We start from the raw sequence: 21,708 nt of genomic DNA on the forward strand, positions 1-21,708 counted from the left end.
AACTCGGCATGTAAAAATCTACTGCCAATCATTAGCGGACCAGAGTTCCGCTGTGGCGACCCCTAACCGGGAAAAGCCAAAGGACAAACAAAAACAAAACAATAAAGAATTGTATTTTTCTTAAGAAATTATTTTATTAATTTAACATATTTACAATATATACCCAGAAAAAAATATTTGTATTTAATTAATGTTGTTTATATCTGGGAACTTCCAAGATGGCTGCACACTGATCAACAGGTTAATTTCAGTTCTCCCAGCGTGAAAAAAGAAATTGAGAAACAACAGACAATGATTTTGTCAGCTTGAGTAAAACTCAGTTACTGGCTGATTGGTACACTGCCTGGATGCCTGCAAAGAAGAAACTAAGAAAGCACTGACTGGGAAGAATCCTGCAGCTGTTCAGCAAAAACCAGTTTAAGCTCCAGCTTTGGTGCAAGACATGGCTTCCAGTAATCTTGAGAAAAAATACACCAAACATACTCAGAGCTGACTAAACTAAATGAAACACTGAAGGAGTATATTAAATCACAAAACAAATGTCTAGAAAAAATGGAAGAAGCTTTAAACAGATACTCAGATGAGCTGATAAAACTGCAAAAATCAGATGTCAAAAGGAAGAAAAGACTGGCTGAATATGAAGAGATGTTTCAAAAAATGTTAGAATTATAGGACAGAGCATGTAGGGAAAATCGGAGATTTTCTGCTTTACCAGTGAAACAAAAAAATGGACTGTATTAATTTTATGAAAGTACAAATAAGCAACTTGACTGGTATTTCACAACAAGAACTGTTAACTGAAAAGGGCACACCATGTGTATGCCCTAAATCTAGCAATGAGAAGGCAGCCAAAACCTTTATTAGTAAAGATGCAAACCTACCATCAAAAATATTTGATCTTGATAAAACTGTGGCAAAAAGGCAAAGTATTAAAAAGTGGAAACAGCAGAGTATGAAAATGTTTATTCACTGTACACCATTCAGAAGCGAAGCACGTTTATTCCAGTAATCAGGAAACGTTGAGAGGCAGGTGTGACATTCAAGCTGCTGAATCCAGCTGTCTTCAGAATATTTTTTTCTGGAGGACCAAAGTCATTTTGATGCAGAACAGGCCAAAGGAGGAAATACAAAAGTTTGTCCAACAAAAACTGAGCCATCAAGCAGAACGCGACTCTGCTTCTCATTCTTTTGATAATAAACCACACAAAGACACTTTGCCAGTGAAACATTTTCCACTATTCCAAAGGAAAATGCTTGAGATACAGAGAAAAGCACAGGAGTTTACCAGAAGAATCAGGAGTACCATGGAACTGAACCAGAATCTGGTGCTGGGAGACGGAGGTGAGCAGAAGAAGACCAGCAACATGAAAATTAGTTATTAAATGTGAGACAGCAAAGCATCAATCACACTGGTGAAATACGGCTGTATAAGAATATGTGGAAAGAATGGACTTTTGTTGACTTTGCTAAACTTAAAGGGAACTGAAAAGCACTTGCCTAACTTCATGTCATTAATGTTTGGAAGGACTCTAATGGGAGGGGAACAAGAAGGAAAAAGGTAACTGTAAGGAAGCAAGTTATTTTCTTATCACTATTTCTATGAAGCTTTTCACAATATAAATTCCATATTTTATAGTAAAGTTATTAAAGTAAGCAAGTACTTTTTTCTTCTTCTTCCTCTTCATCTTCTCTTTTTTTCTTCTTTTTGGTATTACGAAATATAGGCATTACAGTGCAAAAAGAGAAGAAAAGCAAGAAAAAGCATGTGTAAGTTAATAGGCTGTATTCTTGGGTTGTTGTGGTGGGGGATGGGGTGTAAAGGTGCACACATCATAATATATGTTAAGCTGATTATGTTTTTGCTTACTTTGGCATAGCTGAATGTCTGGATTAAGACCATTGGCTTAATTTAGTAACAAATTCTTAGTGGAAACAAGTAAATATGAGAACACTGAATATAATGAAAAGTTTTCATCTAACAATAAATGTTTCAGCGTGTCTTTCAGGTTACAACAGAGGATTATATTTTCTTTTTTTCTCTTACTTTTCCATAGAGGCAAGCTGATGATAGGGCAATAAAAGACAGAACAATGGTTTCTTCAAGGTGAAAAGTTAATGATTTCTGAAAGTATGCAAGTTGTTTTCACATGGGTGGCAGAATAAAGACAAAAAAAAAAAAAAAAGAACACACACCAGTGAAGCATAGGCAATAACATGCATCTTGGCATGGATAACCTCCACTTCAGGTTAATTAGAGCCTGCATTAGCAGCTGTCTATTTGGCACAGATGTTCCTATTAGGAGGGTTAAACTTTATTATTTGAAGATGTACATAGTTATGTGTGTTTCTACTAAGTTAACAGGTTATGTGGAATGTTCTGGAGGTGTGTTTAGTTTTCTATCTGAGGGTTCTTATTAAAAAGAAAGTCTTGTAAAATGTGACATAGGTTCCAATGTTGATGATAATAAAAAAAAAACTGGGTAATCGATTAACCTGCCAAACACTAATGGCTGCATGTATCACAAAAGCTGGATACCGACATTTAAAACCCTAACATATATAATAGGTAGGAATAATGACTTCTTTCAATAATGACAACACTTTCCATGTTATTTTAGAATGTGAATGGTCTCATAGTTATAGACAAAAAGGAAATAATACTTACTTATACTAAGAAATGCATAGTGAAAACAGCAATGCTACAGCAGAAGAAATAAGCATGTGAATTTGATAAAGAAAGGATTTAAGGATGGATATTCTGCAAAATATTAGGGACAAATTAGGGACAAAGAAAAAGAGGATTAATTGCTAGAAGAGTTCCAGTAATGATAGAAGAAGAAGAAAAACTGATAACAATGGCAAATTTGTAGTGGTAAACAGGTACTGGCAAAGGATGAGGATTATACTGGCATGTGCTTATATTCTACATAAAACTGCTATTTTGGAGCTGAAAAAAAATTGTGAGAAATTATCAGTTTTCATCAGGAAGTATTACTTTCAGGCGGGGATAGAAATTTGATTTGCAACAATGATGATGTAACTGGGGGAGTCTAGAAGGGAAAAATATAACAAAAGAGGGTAGAGTTCTAAAGAAATTAATGCAAATATTTGGTATAAAAGACGTGAATTCAGTAGATGGAACTCAGAGAGAATTTACATATTCACCAAGGTACAATAACTGGGCTGGACTTGACAGAAATTATGTCTCACAGGAACATGCCCATTTAATTGAGAACTTTGACGTACATAGTAGATAAAAGAGCAATCCCAGTCTATAAAAGCAGATAAAAGCAAAATAAAAAAACAGTCAGAAAAAAAGCACATGAAAAACTTACAACTTTAATAAAAACAAAAACAAAGATGAGCACTTTCGTACTTCCAAGTACTTCTTCAGATCTAATTAAAACAAACAATACAACCCCATTTTATACTTTAATGCTTTAAGCCACATGATTTCAATAATGGCTTAATTGGTATATCTTCATTTAACCCTTTGCCTCTTGTTGCTTCAAGATATTCATGCATTTTATTTCCAGGCATTCAGTATGAGTCCTAATGTCACCACCCCTTAAACCAAAGTTATACATCTCCAATACCATAAACTTAAAGCAGTGGTTATTACCAACTTCATTAACATGCTTAGAAAGTGCATTTTTCTGATCCAACTTATTTATACTATATATATGTATGCTCCCTAATTCGATCCCTTAAACATCTGTTGGTTTTACCAACATAGAAGGCTTCACAGACTTCACATGAAGCTAGGTAGACTAGGTTGGAAGTATGGCAGTTAGCATATACATTTATATCTAGAACATGTTTAGTATCAGGGTGCACATATTGATCATCTGTCCTGATGTATCGACACATATTACAGTTGTGACAAGGAAAAGTACCAATTCTATTTGTCACTAAATTTACTTTTCTTAGTGGCCTATAACAGAGCATCTTTTTTAGAGATGGTTGATTTTTAAAGCAAAAAGAGGGTGAATTACCTAATACTTCTTTACACTTTTTATCTGATGTAAGTATTTTCCAGTGCATTTTTAACTAAATTACAAACAGAACCAGTATCATTGAAAAATGTGAGGCACATCCGTAAGTAATTAGATGACAACTGGTCTATATTACCACATTCAAGGGAGCTCCCACTAAAAAAATGGCTTAGTGCGCATATCCCTCACCGCAATAGCCTCATTTTGTGCTACAATACTCTCAGTGTTAGTGTAGCCTCTTTTCAGAAAACTGTCAGTCAGAGTCTCAAAGGACTCATACATTTCACTATCTTTTGTGTGAAGCCGTGCTGACCTAAAAAATTGACCTTTAATAATATTACGTTTAACATGTTTAGGATGCACGCTATTAGCATGTACCATATTATTTTTCTTACAAGGTTTATTAAACAACTGAGTACTTAAACCATATGTTGTTTTCACCACTATAACATCCAAAAAACATATTTTTTTCTTGAGAATATTCAAACGTAAAATGTAAAACGTCAGTAGTATTATTTAAATAAAAACTCTCCCTCTAAACAATGCAGAGGAATACTTTAATTCTACATTCTTAGCCATCCTGGATCATCACGCTCCAACTCGTTCTATTAGAATCAAAGCCAAACCAGCCCCTTGGCTTACTAACAATACTAAACAAAAAATCCTAGTTAGAAATAAACACTGGACAAAATGGCGTACAACTAAGACTCCAATAGACCATCAAACCTTTAGACAACATAGAAACAGCACAAAAAGAGCCATCCTGCTAGACAAAAAGAATTATTATCTCCAACTACAGCAAACCTCTTTCAGACAACCAAAAAAATTCTGGACTAGTATTAATAATCTTCTCTACCCAGGTCAATTGATCACACCCAATCCTCAGGGTTCTAACCCCAATAATCCAATACAAACTGCTAATTCCTTTAATTCTTTCTTCACAGATACCATCCAAACTCTAGCCAGCCACCTATCACCTAATATATCCAACCTACCCACTTCTTCTGCTATTCTACCCCCTCAATTCCACCCCCAACCTGTGTCTACCTCATATATCTCCTCCTTTCTCCAAAAGTTAAAACCTTCCTCCCCATCAGCAGACAAACTACCGGCAGAATTCTTACAAAAAGGAGCTAAGGCCATTGCCTACCCTATTTCCATTCTAATAAATAGATCTATAAACGAAGGAGATGTCCCATTAATCTGAAAAATCTCTCATATCATCCCACTACACAAAGGGGGAAACTCCAATGACTTCTCCAACTATCGTCCCATAGCTTTATTATCCCCTATAGCCAAAATTATGAAGAAATGCATCCACAAACAAATTCTCAACCACCTCCTCCAAAATAACCTACTTGCTAACTGCCAACATGGCTTCAGACCTTTCCACAGTACCACCACTGCCCTGCTATCATTCTCAAACTACATCAATAACAACCGTAACAACAACTGTCTTTCATCAGCTGTCTTCACTGACCTATCCAAAGCTTTTGACATGGTTAACCACCAACTTCTCCTGCATACACTTAAGTCTCTTTCACTTGATTCTCTATCTTTGAACTGGTTTACATCCTACCTTAATAACCGTCAGCAGGCTGTACTCTGGCACAATGAACTATCTAATCACCTCCCAATCTCCCTCGGTGTCCCACAAGGCTCTATTTTAGGCCCACTCTTATTTTCTATCTTCATTAACAACCTGCAATCTGCTATTCCATACTCCAACTGCATTCAGTATGCAGATGACTCTACCTTAATTTGCTCAGCTGCCTCACCAACTGAACTTCAGTCCCTTACCCAAAAAGCCTTCAGCACTGTAGAACAATGGTTCTCCCACCGCTGCCTCCTTCTAAATCCCAAAAAAACTAAATTGCTACTTTTCAGCCCAACCAAAAAGTCCATCTCTTTACATTTCAACCTCACTTCTAATAATGGTACCCTTATCTCACCTGACCCTACCACTAAACTGCTAGGAATAACAATTGACAACAATCTAAACTTTGATATACACATAAACACTACAATAAAATTAATTAATAAGAAACTGGGATCCCTTTACAGAATCAAACCCTTTCTTACTCCAGTAGCTAGGTCTACTATAGCTAGAACTCACCTTTTATCCACTTTGCTCTACGCCGCTCCCATTTATACTAATATCTCAAAAAACAACCTAAAGAAACTAACAACTTCCTATAATAATATTGCTAGATTTGCTACAGGCTCTCCTTTCAGAACACATCACTGCCTTAATCTTAAACAATTAAACTGGCTAGAATTCCTTAACCAGCTTCAATTTCACCAGCTCACAATAGCTCATAAGACCCTGTATCAACCTAGCAACACTCCTATACTCTCTAGCCTCATCGCACCTTATAACAATCTCAAAAATCTATGTTCCTCAAACAAACTGCTGATTAATACTACTAAATCCAACAACTCAGCAGTTGGCTCCTTATTCTCCAACTCTGTAGGAAAACTATGGAATCAACTTCCTTCCGATATCACAGCTCAGACCTCTCTTTTTCTTTTTAAAAAACAACTAAAACCATATCTCAATAATCACTGGCTATGCTCCTGTACTAACCCTGACTAATTCTGCCCCCCCCCCCCACTTACTCTTCTCACCCTTCCTTCATCTACTACCTATTACAAATTAATAATATATCCTATAGTACACAAATTTTATGTATATATGTAAAAGTTATCTCTGTACCTTAAATAACTGGATTACTATTATATAGTATTAGTTAAAACTTTTGTATTATCTTATATTTTCTTTGATTTCTTTGATAACACTGTACAACTTCTATTCTTTTTGCATCTATTTACTCTGTACAAATACATGGAACTTTTCTCCCCAAGCCTCTACTGGAAATGGACTTGCATCCAGTTAGACTAGCCCAGTCAACAAATGTAAACTGTAAATGTAAATGCAGTATACTTTAACCAACTTAAGAGTAGGTTAGAATTGAAAAAAAATAAATAAATAAAAAAATAAAAATAAAAACCTTTTATTTCTTCTATTTTTTATATTATTTTAAGAATTTCTTTAGCTAACATGTTATGCTAAAATTATACTTCTTTTATGGTACAATCATTGCTGTATAAAACTGTTTTGATGTTATTCTCTATTAAATTGTAAGTTTTTTCCTTGGAGCTTTTCTCCCCGGGCCTCTACTGAAAATGGACATATATCCAGTTAGACTAGCCCGGTCAACAAATGTAAAATAAATAAATAAAATAAAATAAATACTCCACAAACTCGTATAATGTTTCTAGTGTGTTACCCCAGACAAAAAACACATCGTCCACGAAACATTATTAAACCGAGTATTTAAACCATATGTTGTTTTTACCACTGTAGCATTTAAAAAAACATTTTTTCTTGAGAATATTCAAGCGTAAAATGTAAAACGTCAGTAGTGTTATTTAAATACTCCACAAACTCATATAATGTGTCTAGTGTGTTACCCCAGACAAAAAACACATCGTCCACGAAACGGCCATAATAAAGGATAAACCTAGAAAATATATTATTATCACCAAACACGAGCTGATGTTCCCATTCATCTAGAACAAGATTGGCATAACTGCTTGCGCACATAGTGCCCATAGGAACACCTGTGCATTGAAGATAATATTTGTCATTAAACACATTAAACACTGAGTACAGATATTTATGAATACTTTAATAGTAAGCATGGCAAACGTTTTAAGAACCTAAGACGTAGTGAATTTACTGTTTTATTATAATTGACTAAACATGAAGATATTTGTTTTTGCCCTGCAGATAAGAGGGGGGGGGGCGATATAGTTGTAATGGATTCTGAGCATTATGTAAAAGCTATGGAAGATGTGCTGAACAATATAAATACATACAAATTGTTAAGTAAACCTCAAGTATTTAAGTTGATTGACAGCATACAGGTTGATGTTGAGAATTTATTGATGGAAGGTGTGCTTAACAAATCATTGTATGACTACTTTTTAGTAGAAAATGTAACAGTGCCACAGATATGTGGATTGTCTAAAATACAGAAAAATTCCATTGATCCACCAATGCGGCCTATAGTGTCAGGCAAGGGATGGGCAACTGAGCCCTTGTCAATATTTGTTGAAAAATAACTTCATCCAATAGTTGAAAAAGCTGACACTGTATTGAAGGATACAAAGCAATTCTTGAGTAAGTTATATGAGTGGTCAAATGTGTGATTTATGGAAGATGCTATATTGGTAACTATGGATATAGTATCTTTGTTTACTTGTATTCCCAACACGATAGGCATAGATTTTGTTAGACTTTTTTAAAGTCATTGTTCAGAATATTCAAATGACAAGATCTACTTAATTTGCACATTTATAGAGGTTATTCTAGAGAATAATGCCTTTGTGTTTAACAACAAATATTATCTTCAATGCACAGGTGTTCCTATGGGCACTATGTGCGCAAGCAGTTATGCCAGTCTTGTTCTAGCTGAATGGGAACATCAGTTCATGTTTGGTGATAATAATATCTTTTCTAGGTTTATCCTTTATTATGGCCGTTTCGTGGACGATGTGTTTTTTGTCTGGGGTAACACACTAGACACATTATATGAGTTTGTGGAGTATTTAAATAACACTACTGACGTTTTACATTTTACGCTTGAATATTCTCAAGAAAAAATGTTTTTTTAAATGCTACAGTGGTAAAAACAACATATGGTTTAAATACTCGGTTTAATAAACTTTATAAGAAAAATAATATGGTATATGCTAATAGCATGCATCCTAAACATGTTAAACATAATATTATTAAAGGTGAATGTTTTAGGTCAGCACGGCTTAGTGAAATGTATGAATCCTTTGAGACTCTTACTGACCATTTTCTGAAAAGAGGCTACACTAACATTGAGATTATTGCAGCACAAAATGAAGCTATTGCGGTGAGGAATATGTGCACTAAGCCATTTTTTAGTGAGAGCTCCCTTGAATGTAGTGATAATGACCAGTTATCATCTAATTCTTTATGTATCTGCCTCACATTTTCCAATAATACTGTTCTGTTTGTAATATAGTTAAAAGCAATGGAAAATACTTACGTCAGATAAAAAGTGTAAAGAAGTATTAGATAATTCACCCTCTTTTTGCTTTAAAAATCGACCATCTCTAAAAAAGATGCTCTGTTATAGGCCACTAAGAAAAGTAAATTCAGTGACAAATAGAATTGGTACTTTTTCTTGTTACCAGTGTAATATGTGTCAATACATCAGGACAGATGATCAATATGTACACCCTGATACTCAATGTGTACTAGATATAAATGTATATGCTGACTGTCATACCTCCAACCTAGTGTACCTTGCTTCATGTGAAGCCTTCTATGTTGCTAAAACCAACAGATGTTTAAGGGATCGAATTAGGGAGCAAATATATATATATATATATATATATATATATATATATATATATATATATAGTATAAATAAGTTGGATCAGAAAAATGCACTTTTTAAGCATGTTAATGAAGTTGGTAATAACCACTGCTTTAAATTTATGGTATTGGAGATATACAATGTTGGTTTAAGGGTGGTGACATTAGGACTCATACTGAATGCCTGGAAATAAAATGGATGAATATCTTGCAAGCAACAAGAGGCAAAGGGTTAAATGAATATATACCAATTAAGCCATTATTGAAATCATGTGGCTTAAAGCATTAAAGTATAAAATGGGGTTGTATTGTTTGTTTTAATTAGATCTGAAGAAGTACTTGGAAGTACGAAAAAATTCATCTTTGGTTTTGTTTTTATTAAAGTTTTAAGTTTTTCATATGCCTTTCTGCCTACTGTTTTTTTTATTTTAACGTTGACATACATCCAATAACTATTTCAGATCATGCATCAATAATTACTTAAGATAAAAATAGAGTAATAAAGAAAAGATGAGACACTGGCACTTCCACACCTACCTGTTAGAAAGACAGGAATTTAAGGCATGGGTAGTGGAAATTAGCCAAGAGTCATTAGGGAAGATATAAGGTACTCACAGGTTCACAGGACAATACTAGGCTATTGGTCTGGAGGCCCTTATAAGCCTAGCCAAGAATTTCACCCATATTCCCACAAAGTCAGCACCTGTTTTCCCAGTCCAGCAGGAACACAGGTGGGATCCCAGGGGTATATTTTCTGTTTCCCATCCAGTCATAAAGAGAGCTAGTGAGGTACTCTGCTTGACATGGAGAGGAGGTCTATTCCACAGATGGGGGAGTTGTTGTGACACAAATCTATCCCACCAACAAGTTCTATTAATGTTACAGATCAAGTTGAGACCTTGCGTCCGAGTTGCGTGAGTGGAGTTTGACTCATGGATATGCAGCAGCTCCATCAAGGCTGAGTATGTATGCCAGACACAGGTCACCTCTCAGCAGTCTGTATGAGAGATACAGGGCTTTTAGCCTATCAGTATGATAGGTGTTTGAGACCTTTGTGGTCTCTCCAACTGCTGCATGTGCTTGGCAAGGTGCATGCAGAAGGGGCATTGTACTCGATAATGGGTCTGATAAGGGAAGAATACAGGGATGTTATGACTTCCTTGTTCCTGGATGAAATACCCTTACTTATGAGGTGGGCCATGTAGAAAGCCTTGTGTTCAACGGAGGCAACATAGTGGTCAAAATTCAGGTTGCTATCAGCCTGGGTGCCCAAGTCCCTCATGAGTGATTGCATGCTTAGTATGTTGTTATTAATGTGATAATCAGTGGGGACACCATTTTCCCCAAAGGGGATAATGATGCATTTCTTGGCATTCAGTTTGAGCCATGCTTCTGGCACCAGTCTTTAGGTTGGTTAAGGCCCTGCTGGAGGATGTTCACATCACTAGGGGAATTTATGACAGTGCCTTGCAGTCATCTGCAAACTTGGTCAGCCACAGATGACTGGTTTTGTCTTGCACCTCAGAAAAGTATATCCTACACAGTAGAGGCCCCAAGACCGATCCTTGGGGTACACCGCTTGTCTACCACTAGAAGTGGCTTCCCCTATTTTGACTTAGTGGATACTATATGTGAGTCAGTTAGCTACCCATCTGGTAACATATGGGTTGATGCCTAGCTGGGAGAGTTTATCTATTATGCCGGAGTGGGGAATAGTGTTGAAGGCTTTCGCTAGGTGAATGTAGGTGGTGTGCACTGTCTTGCTCTTATCCATGGCTTTAATGACTGTTTCGAAGAAGGCGACCAAGTTTAACAGGCATGATCTCCCTTTGATAAAACCAAAATGTGTGGGATCAAGCATTTGGAGGTTGCCAATGTCCTTGTTTATAAGGTCTATGATAATGTGTTCCATGGCCTTGCAGATTAGGCTAGTTAGGCTGATGGACCCATAACTGTCTGGGTCAGTGGACGCTCCACCTTTGTGCAGAGGGATGACAGTGACTATCCTCCATTCTGCTGGGACAAAGCTGCAGCACAGACTTTAGTTGAATAGGGTGTCTAGTGGTGCTGAGAGCTCTTGCCTGAGTTCATGTAGGACACAGCCAGGGATGTTGTCGGGTCCTATGGAGGCTGTATTTTTTTGCCTTTGAGAGGGCATTAATATCCTGCTCCCTGGTGATGAGGGGAGGGGGACAGGTGCTGGGGATGTTCTGGTTTACTGATGGGGGGGACAGGGGGTGAAGTTTTAACTGAACATGTCTGCCAGCAGGTTTGCTGTATCCATGGCATTTGTGTATGTGTATTCTTGATCACCAATTCAAAGCAGATTTGGGAGTTACCTTTGAGATTGCAGACGTATGTGAAGAAGGCCTTGTGACCGTCCTTAGTGGACGTGGCCAATTTTGACTCGAAGTTAGCCTTAGAGGATTTCACCAGTGACCTTATTTGCTTGTTTAAAGGAAAGATTGCTTCCAACTTTGCAACTGCTCCTTCTTGGTCCTAGACAGCAATTTTTTCCTTTTATTACACAGTCTGTTTATTGCTGTTGTCCACCAGACAGGTTTACTCTTCCTTGAGGAAGGTGATTTGGTGCTGCCAGGTACTGCAGAGTTCATGCAGCTATATAGGTGTTCATATAGTTTTTTTGGTGTAGGCTTGGACATTAGTGCTTGATTCAACTGAAGGGATAGTGGCTGTAAAGCTGCTTATGAATGCTCTCAGGAGGTAGTCAGCTTTGGAAAAGTTTTTTTGTTCAACCCTGGCAAAGGGGAGGGGGTCAGGGGTGATGGTGACTTTGAAAGTGATTGCTTTATGGTCGGATCTTACCAAGGAGGATGACACTGTAGGGGTGCTACAGTGGCTACACATGTTGGTTAGTACCAGGTCCAGGATATTTTCACCTCGTGAGGAAGTCGGCCAGCTGATCCAATGCACTGGCATTGACGAAGTTGAGGAATCTCTGGGCGTTCATGTTTGAGCTAGAATAGGTCTTCCAATCTATGCCTGGGTAGTTAAAGTCACCCAGGATCATGGTAGAGGGTTGAATCTTGATGGATTCAAGTAAGTCCAGATAGGTGGAGTGGGCCTCCTGAGTCATGGCTGGGGTCTGTAGCTAGCTATGATTTGAACAGGTGTTTTGTCAACAGTTAACTGCACCTGGAGTGTTTCTTCTGTGTCATACCATTTGACCAGCCTGGAGGTTTGTATGTCTTTGATAAATATTGAAACTCCACCTCCTTTGGCTTTGTAGCCCTCTGTTTGGGGTCTGAAAGTATGGTAGGACAAGAAACCTGGTAAGGCTGGGGTGCTCTCCGCAGGTTTGAACCAGGTTTCAGTGACTGCACAAATGTCAGCATCTTCCAGGGTGAAGAATGCTTGCAATGGGTGCAGTATCATGTTAAGACTCCTAGCGTTTAGCAGCATGACCTTTAAATTTTGTTTAGAAAAATTTTTCACATTGGTAATTTTGTCCTCATGACTTTGCCTAAAAAAGGCACTATGTGGGAGGCAAGAGCCTTTGCCAGAAGCCTGAAGCCCAGGGGAGACAGTTGAAGGCCATCTCTGGCAAAGCATCGTGGTCTGTCAATCATGTCCTCCTAGGCTGTCAGGTACTGGATCCCCTTGGAATGACACCAGAAACCAATTGTTAAAGTCAATCATTTTTTGTTTCTACTGAGGCATCATTCTGGGTGATGGTAGGATGCTGCTTAAGGTTAGGGACATACCTGCCTGGGACACATATTCAGCGAGGTCAATCTTGTCTCTCTTCATATAGTCCAGACAGGTACATCTTAAGTCATTCACACTAACATGGACTATGACAGAGTCATAACAGTACCTATTGTTGAGACACTTGAGCGCGTGAGTGATATGGTGGACTCTAGCACCTGACAAGCAACATAACATGACTTTCCCCTTGTCTAGCCTGGTGAGGGGCACATCTGTGTGTCTCATGATAGAGTCTCCTATGACTAGTATGTTGGGTTTGTGGCTGGGCCTTAGAGGCTGTGAGACACAGGCATGTGTACTATGTGTGGTGCTTGGTGCAGTGGGTTGTGATGTGCGTGTGCAATTTGCCTCGGAGGTCTCTTTTGTTTAGGTAGGTTTTGTTGAGAACCTCTACATATGTAGGAATGTACTGTACAGGTGTGGGCGGTGTTAGAGGTGTGGTGTTTGTGCAGATAACTTCTCAGTGCCAGATCATAGGAGGTTACTAGGCTATTGGCCCTGAGGCCCTTATAAGCTTAGCCAAGAGTTTAGCCCATGTTTAGACAAATCAGCACCTGATGTCCCTGTCCAGCAGAGACATGGGTGTAATCCCAGGGGTACATTTTCTGTTTCCCAATCCAGTTCAGGTTGCAATTAAAAAGGGGTAAAGAGGTACTCTGCTTAATGTGGAGAGGGAGTCTATTCCATAGATGGGAGAGTCTCAGGGACCCAAATATGTCCCGCCAACAAGTCTGGTTGATGTCACAGACCAGGTTGAGGCCACTCATGCGGGTTACTCGAATGGAGCTTGACTTGCGGATATGCAGCAGTTCCATCAAGGTGGAGTCCATGAATGCCATGTAAGACAGACAAAGGTCATCTCTGAGGAGTCTGTATGAAACCAAGGAGAGGGATAGGGCTTTTAGCCTATCTGTGTATGGTAGATGTTTGAGGCCCTGGATTCTCCTGGTGAGGAACCTCTGTGGTCTCTCCAGCTACTGCATGCACTTTGTAAGGTACATGCCGAAAGGGGCATTGTACTCGATAATGGGCATTATAAGGGAAGAATACAGGGATGTTATGACCTCCTTGTCCCTGGATGAGACATCCTTACTTATGAGGTGGGCCATGTAGAAGGCTTTCTGTACAACAGAAGCAACATGGTGGTTGAAAGTCAGGTTGCTATCAACCTGGGTACCTAAATCCCTTACGATTGAGTGCTTAGGGCATTGTTATTAATGTGATCATTTGTGGGGATGTCACTCTCCCCAAAGACAACGATGATGAATTGTTTGGTAATCAGCTTGAGGCTATGTTTCTGGCATCAGTCATTTGTCTGAGTGAGACCCTCTTGGTGGATGTCCATGTCACTAGGGGAATTGATGACAACACCCAGCTTGCAGTCATCTGCAAACTTGGTCAGCCATAGCCCATTGGTTCTGGCCTGCACCTCAGAAAAGTATATCCCAAACAACAGAGGCCCCAAGACTGAACCCTGGGGTACGCCACTTGTTACAGGTCTACTGCTTGAGGTAGCTTCCCCTATTTTTTCCTACGTGGGTGCTATCAATGAGCTAGTTTGCTACCTATCTGGTAACATATGGATTGATGCCTAGTTGAGAGAGTTTATCAATTATGCCCGAGTGGGGAATAGTGTCAAAGGCTTTGGCCAGGTCAAGGTAGGCAGTATGCACTGTCTTCCCCTCATCCATGGCTTTGGTGACTGTCTCAAAGAAGTCTCAAATTTAGCAGACATGACCTCCCCTTGATGAAGCCAAACTGTCTGGGATCAAGTGTTTGGAGGTTGCCAGTGTCCATGTTAATGAGGTCCATGATAATTCATTCCATGGCCTTGCAGATCAGGCTAGTTAGGCTGATGGGTTTAAAATTTCCCAGATCTGTGGACACTCTACCTTTCTTTAAAGGGATGACAGTGGCTGTCCTCCAATCAGCTGGGATGAATCCAGTACTCAGGCTTTGGTTGAATAGGGTGCCTAGTGGTGCTATAAGTTCCTGCCTAAGTTCACGTAGGATGCAGCCAGGGATGTTACCAGGTCCCATGGAGGGCTGTATTTTTTGCCTTTGAGAAAGTAGTGATGATCTGTTCCCTAGATATAAGGGGAAGGGGGCAGGTGCTGGGGATGTACTGTAAGATCTGGTTAAGATGTACTGGATTGCGATCGAGACAGCAAGGATTCTAGGAGATCGAGACAGCAAGGATTCTAGGTTCTTAATGTAATTGCATCTCTCATATATTGTGTTCCTAGGTGGTAGAAGACGAGGGTTGTCTGTGTACATGAGGCAGTTGCTATACTGTCTCAGGATGCCCATATCAACAACACTAGCAGAGAAACCACAGGAAATTGTCCGTCCATGGTTGGCAGAATCTGTGGAAGAGAGGTAAATGATGGTAGATTGTGTACCATCAGAATAGATTACCTATAGGTGTGAGTAGGGGTGGATAAAATCACAGTAGTTGCAAGGGAGGGAATCAGTTTACACAGGAGTGCTGGTAAGGGAAAAAAAATACAACTGAGATACCTTGTAATGGGTTAAAACAGTGCAGCGGCAGTGCGCAATGAGCAAACAAGCATAACACTCTGCAAACACAGGGTATAAATACCAGAAAAAAATGGAAGAATCTAGAACCTCGAATTACTACCCAATCCTGCTAACCCCTGCTCTTTCAACCAATCACTCATGCTAGAGAAGGTCAGGCAAACCTGTTACTGTTACTAACAGTGAAGACAACACACTACCAGCAGAAGATGGCTGCCAGGCGCATAGGAAACTCAACAAGCAAAACAGCCATGCCTGGATAGCAGCAGGCCTCTATCCAGACCATGCTACCTGACTGGAACACAGAAACCTCACAGAAAAGCACAGAGAGACACTCACAAACAGAAAATACAACTTTCAGTAAGAAAAGGCAGTTTACAGTTAAGTAATTCAATAAAAATGCAATTACAGTAATGAAACACTACCTAACAATGAAAATACAGTTAAAACAGTATAAAAGAGTACAAAAATTTAGTGAAACAGTAGAAAAAGCTTTACAACAGTGCAAAATGTAGTAGATTAGTTGTATAGCACAACTATAAGCATTAAGAAGTGCAATATAATGAAATAAATGTAAGAAAAAACATATTCTGGTCTTGCAGCCTCTCGGAATTTCTGCTTTGTCACAGTGATGAATCACCACTCCTCAGCCTGGTAAAAACAAGCCTCCAGAAGTTATACTTAGTGGTTAGGATAAAAATGAAAGTGAAGTTTAAAAATATGGTAGAAATAAAACAAAAAAGATCTGGTTAAGAACTAATAAGAATTATTTAGAGACAACGGTTAAACATTACAAAATAACAGGAATCTTACAGAACACAAAGAGGCAATTGCAGAGTACAAAACAGAAAATAAGGGAATACCTAGATAACATGGATGAGTTTAGAAAGACTGTGGTTAAGCATCTGTTTTTTGGTAATAACTCCAGAGTGCAAAAATTTTTTGCACAACTACTTAAGCAAATTATCCTGTAGAGGAATTAGAATATTTCAGACATTTTATGAAAATCTGAATAAAGCAGAGAAAGTGGGAATTCAAGAAAAAGCACAAATGGGAAATATTTATGAAAGACTTAAATATGCCAAGGGTAGGGGTAGGGGTAGATGAGGCTCAAGCTGCTGTAATTGCCTAGTCAAATACATGTCAAATGGTGGACTGTGCTCATTTATTGGTCAAACAAGGGCTAACTACAGTGGGACTATACTTTCCTTGGATCTGGATGCCATACCTTTACAAGTTGTGCTACTTAAAAAGATTTTTTCACTGCTGTGGACACATGGCAGTCAAAGTTCAGGCTACTATCTATCTGTGTACCTAGATCTCTCACCTCTGAGTTTAACCTAAGGGGTGGGCTAGTGATGCTGTAATTTGCAGGGGTACTTGACTTCACAAAGGGTATGATAATGCATTTTTTGCATTTAGTTTTAGGCCATGGTTCTGGCACCAATCATTTGTCTGCTCTAGAGCCTCCTGAAGGATATCTACAACACTGGCGTAGTTAATGGCTGCTCCAAGCTTGCAGTCATCGGCAAACTTTGTCATTCAGAGGCCTACCATATTTGCCTTGACTTCAGAGAAGTATATTATGAACAGAAGTGGTCCCAGTACTGAGCTCTGTGGCACACTAGTAACTGGCCTCTTACTGGATTTGGATTCACCCGTTATAACCACGTGTCCTGTCCATGAGCCAACTGGCTATCCAGCTGGTGACATAGGAATTTATGCCCAGTTTTGTGAGTATATGTATAATACCCGAGTGAGGACTTGTGTAAAATGCCAAGGCCAGGTCGAGGTAAGTGGTATGTACTGTTTTACCCTAATCCATTGGCTTAGTGATTTTCTCAAAGAACTCCACCAGATTCAGTAAGCATGACCTGCCCTTGACAAAGCTGAATTGGGTCATGCCCAGTGTTTGGAGGTTTCCTGTATCATTATTTATCAGGACTATGACTATTATTTCCATGGCCTTACATATAAGACTAGTCAAACTTATGGGTCTGTAACTTCCCAGGTCAGTAGACGGTCCCCCTTTATGCAGAGGGATGATTGTTCTTTATCTGTTAAAGAACAACTGTACTCAATTTTATCCTCTAGTTGTTCCTTTTCCTCCACTGGTGGTGGTTTGTTTCATGTGTCCTTAAATACCTTATGTTAGAAAGTAACTTAAATTCAGAAGTCTTCTTAAAAAACCCTTTGGAAGAAAATAAAAGCACCTACTGGTACAGACTAGGATGAGTAGGCAAAATCTCGATAAAGGCTTAATCCATAACCAACATTTTGAAAATTAATAGCAAAACAGAGGTTTATTTATTTATTTATTTTATATTTGTTTACTGGGACAGTCCAACTGGACACAGGTCCATTTACAGCAGAGGCCCAGGGAGAAAAGCTACACAATTAGATTAACATCAATACGGTAATATAAACAATCATATAACAGTGATAACTGAGGTAAATACAGACATAAAAACTCTTCATACAATCGAGTCTAAACAACAAACAATACATCAGCAGTAAGTGAGTAAATTTACAAAGATGGAAAGTCTCATACATCAAAGCTTTAACACTGATTAGTGATATAGCATAAAAGAATAAAAAATCATACTAGACATGACATATTATGCAATTTCAAGTTGACTGTAAGATATCTAATTGTAGCATATATACAGTAGAGCTATCAGGAAGGAAGGTGTAAAGTGTGCGGAGACTGTGAGATTCATGTGATGTATTCATAAGATGTGATTTGAGAGCATTTTTGAAATGTGTGTTAGTGGGGGTAGAAGTCAGAGAAGGGGGGGGGGGTTATTCCAGGATCTAGCTATAGCATGAGAAAAAAGAGCTTTCCCTGAGTTGTTGTTAGCTTTAGAGATGCAGAGGAGGGATTTCTGAGAAGATCGGAGAGGATGATTAGTTCTGTATGGAGAGAGTAACTAGCTTAGTGTTTTTTTTCAGGTTGTCTAACAATATTAAAGGCAATGACTAGCTGGTGGTAATTGATAATTGAGTAACTGGGGAAGTTCTAACCATTGTAGTTCCCTTAAAGATTGACAGTGATGGGTTCTGAAGGTGCAGTTGTTAGCAAACTTGGCAATTTTATTGTGACATGATTCAAGTCTGGTGAAGAGTAGGTTATTATCAATTTCTACACCGAAGAGTTTGGTATGGTCAAAGAGAGATATGATGGTACCATTTTTGGAAGAGATTGAAAAGGATAGGGGGGTAGGTATAGATTTGCTGGGGGTGAAAAGTAGCAATTTTGTCTTATTGGGGTTTAGGATTAGTTGGATATCAGTAATCCAACTTTCTACAGAAGTGAAGGATTCTTATGTGAGTTGTTGTAGAGTGGAAAGCGATGCAGCAGAGCAGATAAGAGTTGAATCGTCAGCATACTGTATAAGGGAGGCATGCTGGGTGGAGGTGTGTAAATTGTTGGAAAATATGGAGAGAGTAGTCAGCCTAAAACTGAGGCTTGTGGTATGCCTATCGTAGTTGGGAGAAAAGCAGATTGTATGCCTTGCCATTGAACTGACTGCTGCCTATGTGACAGACAGCTTTAAACCAGGCAATAGTGGAACGGGCAAATGATAGGGAGGCTAATGAGTCTAGAAGTTTGGAGTGTGAGACCATATCAAATGCTTTTGAGAGATGTAAAAATATTGCAGAAACAAAATTATTGTTACTTCTGTGAAGATTGACCTGGTTGGTGAAAGAGAGGAGAGCAGCTGTTGTGCTGTGATTTTGCCAGAAGCCATGTTGTAAGGAGAGAAGATTCTGTGTGTTTAGGAATTTCATGACTTGAGAGTGAATAAATTTCTCAAGCAGTTTAGATAAGGGGGATTAGAATGGAAATAGGACGGCAGTTTGAGAATTCATAAGAATTGCCACCTTTATGAAGTGGTATAATATATGAAACTTTCTAGAGTTGGGGGGTGTAGGCTTCCTGTATGGAGCGGTTGATGTGGATAGAAACTGGGTAAGATAGGGATTCAGCAGCACTTTTTAGGAAGTTGGCTGGTAGACTGTCAGCTGCAAGGGTGGCTGGCTTCATTTTTAGGAGGAGTTTTTTAATAGTGGAAGTGGGAACTGGTGAGAGAACAAAGGAGGGGATATTTTCGGTGCATTTGGTAGGCATATGTGTATGGTTGTTATTGGATAGCTGGGAGGATAGACTGGTAATTTTTCCTGGGGGGTCTTTTGAGTGTTTGTTTTGGACCTGAAGGAAATAGCTCTTTTTGTCTAGTTTAGTTTGTTTCTTGGCCTGATTTCTGAGATGTTGGAAATTTTCACACAAAAGTTCCTGAAGTCCACAACACAACTCACAACTTGTAAGCCCAACACAGCTCAACGAGTCAGGAACCACGATAGTACTGCAGTTAGTTTCTTTTATTAAAAAAACATGCACCAACGATGACACTATTAGTTGAGCGCTTTCATCTAGTGAATCTAGATTTCTTCAGAACATCAGACAAACTGTTTGAATACACTTTAAATACCTTAATTTCCCGCCTTTTTCTAAAAACAATTACCCAATTACATACATTTAACCCTATGCATCACTTATGCAGTAAAATATCCATCTCAAACTTGATTAACCATCTTATCCTTTAACTCTATTGCAAACTTACTGCATAATGTGCTGTTGTTAAAATATAACTTGGAAACACATCAGTATTCACAAATGAATCATATTATTACTGTATGTGCAAATACTGCTGTTATGGATTAAAAAATATGTAACTAAAATATATATGTTATACTAAAAAAATACAAAATTTGATAAATAATTTGATAAAAATGCAGTACAAAAGTTTTTGAAGGTTGAGTACCCCATCCTGGCAACTATAAGAGGCATTCCAAAGGTACATAAAGATCTGATTGATCCACCCTTCAGACCTATAATATCAGGGAGTGCGAGTAAGACATTCCCATATGGTAAAGTAGTGGACAAAAGATTGAAACATATGTACAAATGTATACCGCATATAATGAAGGATTCCTGGGAATTCCTGGGAATATTCAAACAGGAATTGTGGTCACCTAATATCATATTTGTCACTGTAGATGTTAAAGAACTGTTCTCCTGTATTCCTAAGAATGAAGGAATAGACAGCTTTATGCAGAGCCTTAACAAATTTAGTGGGTTACAACAAGAAGAGATTGCCCTACTGTCCTCATTTATGGAATTAGTACTTGACCATAATTATATCTTTTTCGAAGGAGAATATTATAAACAAATCTCAGGTGTGGCAATGGGGGCAGCGTGTGCCCCCATGTATGCCAACATGGTTCTCCTAGATTGGGAAACAACTTACATTTTAAATACAAGTTGGATGAGCAAAATTAAAACTTATGTAAGATACCTGGACGATATGTTTCTTTTATGGACAGGCAATAGTTAAGAATTAGAAGAGTTTATAAATTACATCAATGGTACTACTAATTATTTAAAATTTATTCACCAATTTGATAGACAAGGAATAAACTATCTAGATGTATATGTCTATAATGATGGAAAGACATTTCAGTCCAGGATACATAGAAAAGAGACTTATAGCAATGGTTATTTGCATTACACTAGTGCCCATACATACAAAGTCAAGTACAATATAGTGAAAGGACAGTTAATAAGGGCAGCGAGGATGACATCAGATAGGGTACTATGCTTAAAGAGGTTAGTTTTATGGTGGCCATGTTCAGAGAAAAGGGATACCCTGACAAGATGTTGGATGATTTAACAGCATATGTAACCCAGGAATGGGGTAGAAAATTTCCCCACTATTAGGCATAGGTATTCAAAGAACAATCCACACAACAATACAGAGGGTGAATATTATAACAGGGCCTGTATTGTGAAGTATGGACATTATACACAGCAGGTTAAGCAAATTATTACCAAACACTGGCACATTTTGACAAGCGATACAGTGATTAAGGACAAAATCCCCTGTACCCAATTTTGTGTATAAGACAGGTAATAGCCTCAAAAGGCTTATAGAAATAAGGCAGAGTGCTATACAAGACACAAAGACC

General features: G+C 38.4%; 1 protein-coding gene across 1 annotated transcript in view; it reads right to left on the bottom strand.

The window, feature by feature from the left end:
- The window catches only part of SYNE2 (spectrin repeat containing nuclear envelope protein 2), a 3,814,665-nt gene that overhangs the window by 1,353,645 nt on the left and 2,439,312 nt on the right, over positions 1–21,708 (bottom strand). The window lies entirely within an intron of this gene.

The sequence above is a fragment of the Protopterus annectens genome, chromosome 6.part0, assembly GCF_019279795.1.
Source record: "Protopterus annectens isolate FY-2018-M chromosome 6.part0, PAN1.0, whole genome shotgun sequence".
In the NCBI taxonomy this organism is placed as follows: Eukaryota; Metazoa; Chordata; order Ceratodontiformes; family Protopteridae; genus Protopterus; species Protopterus annectens.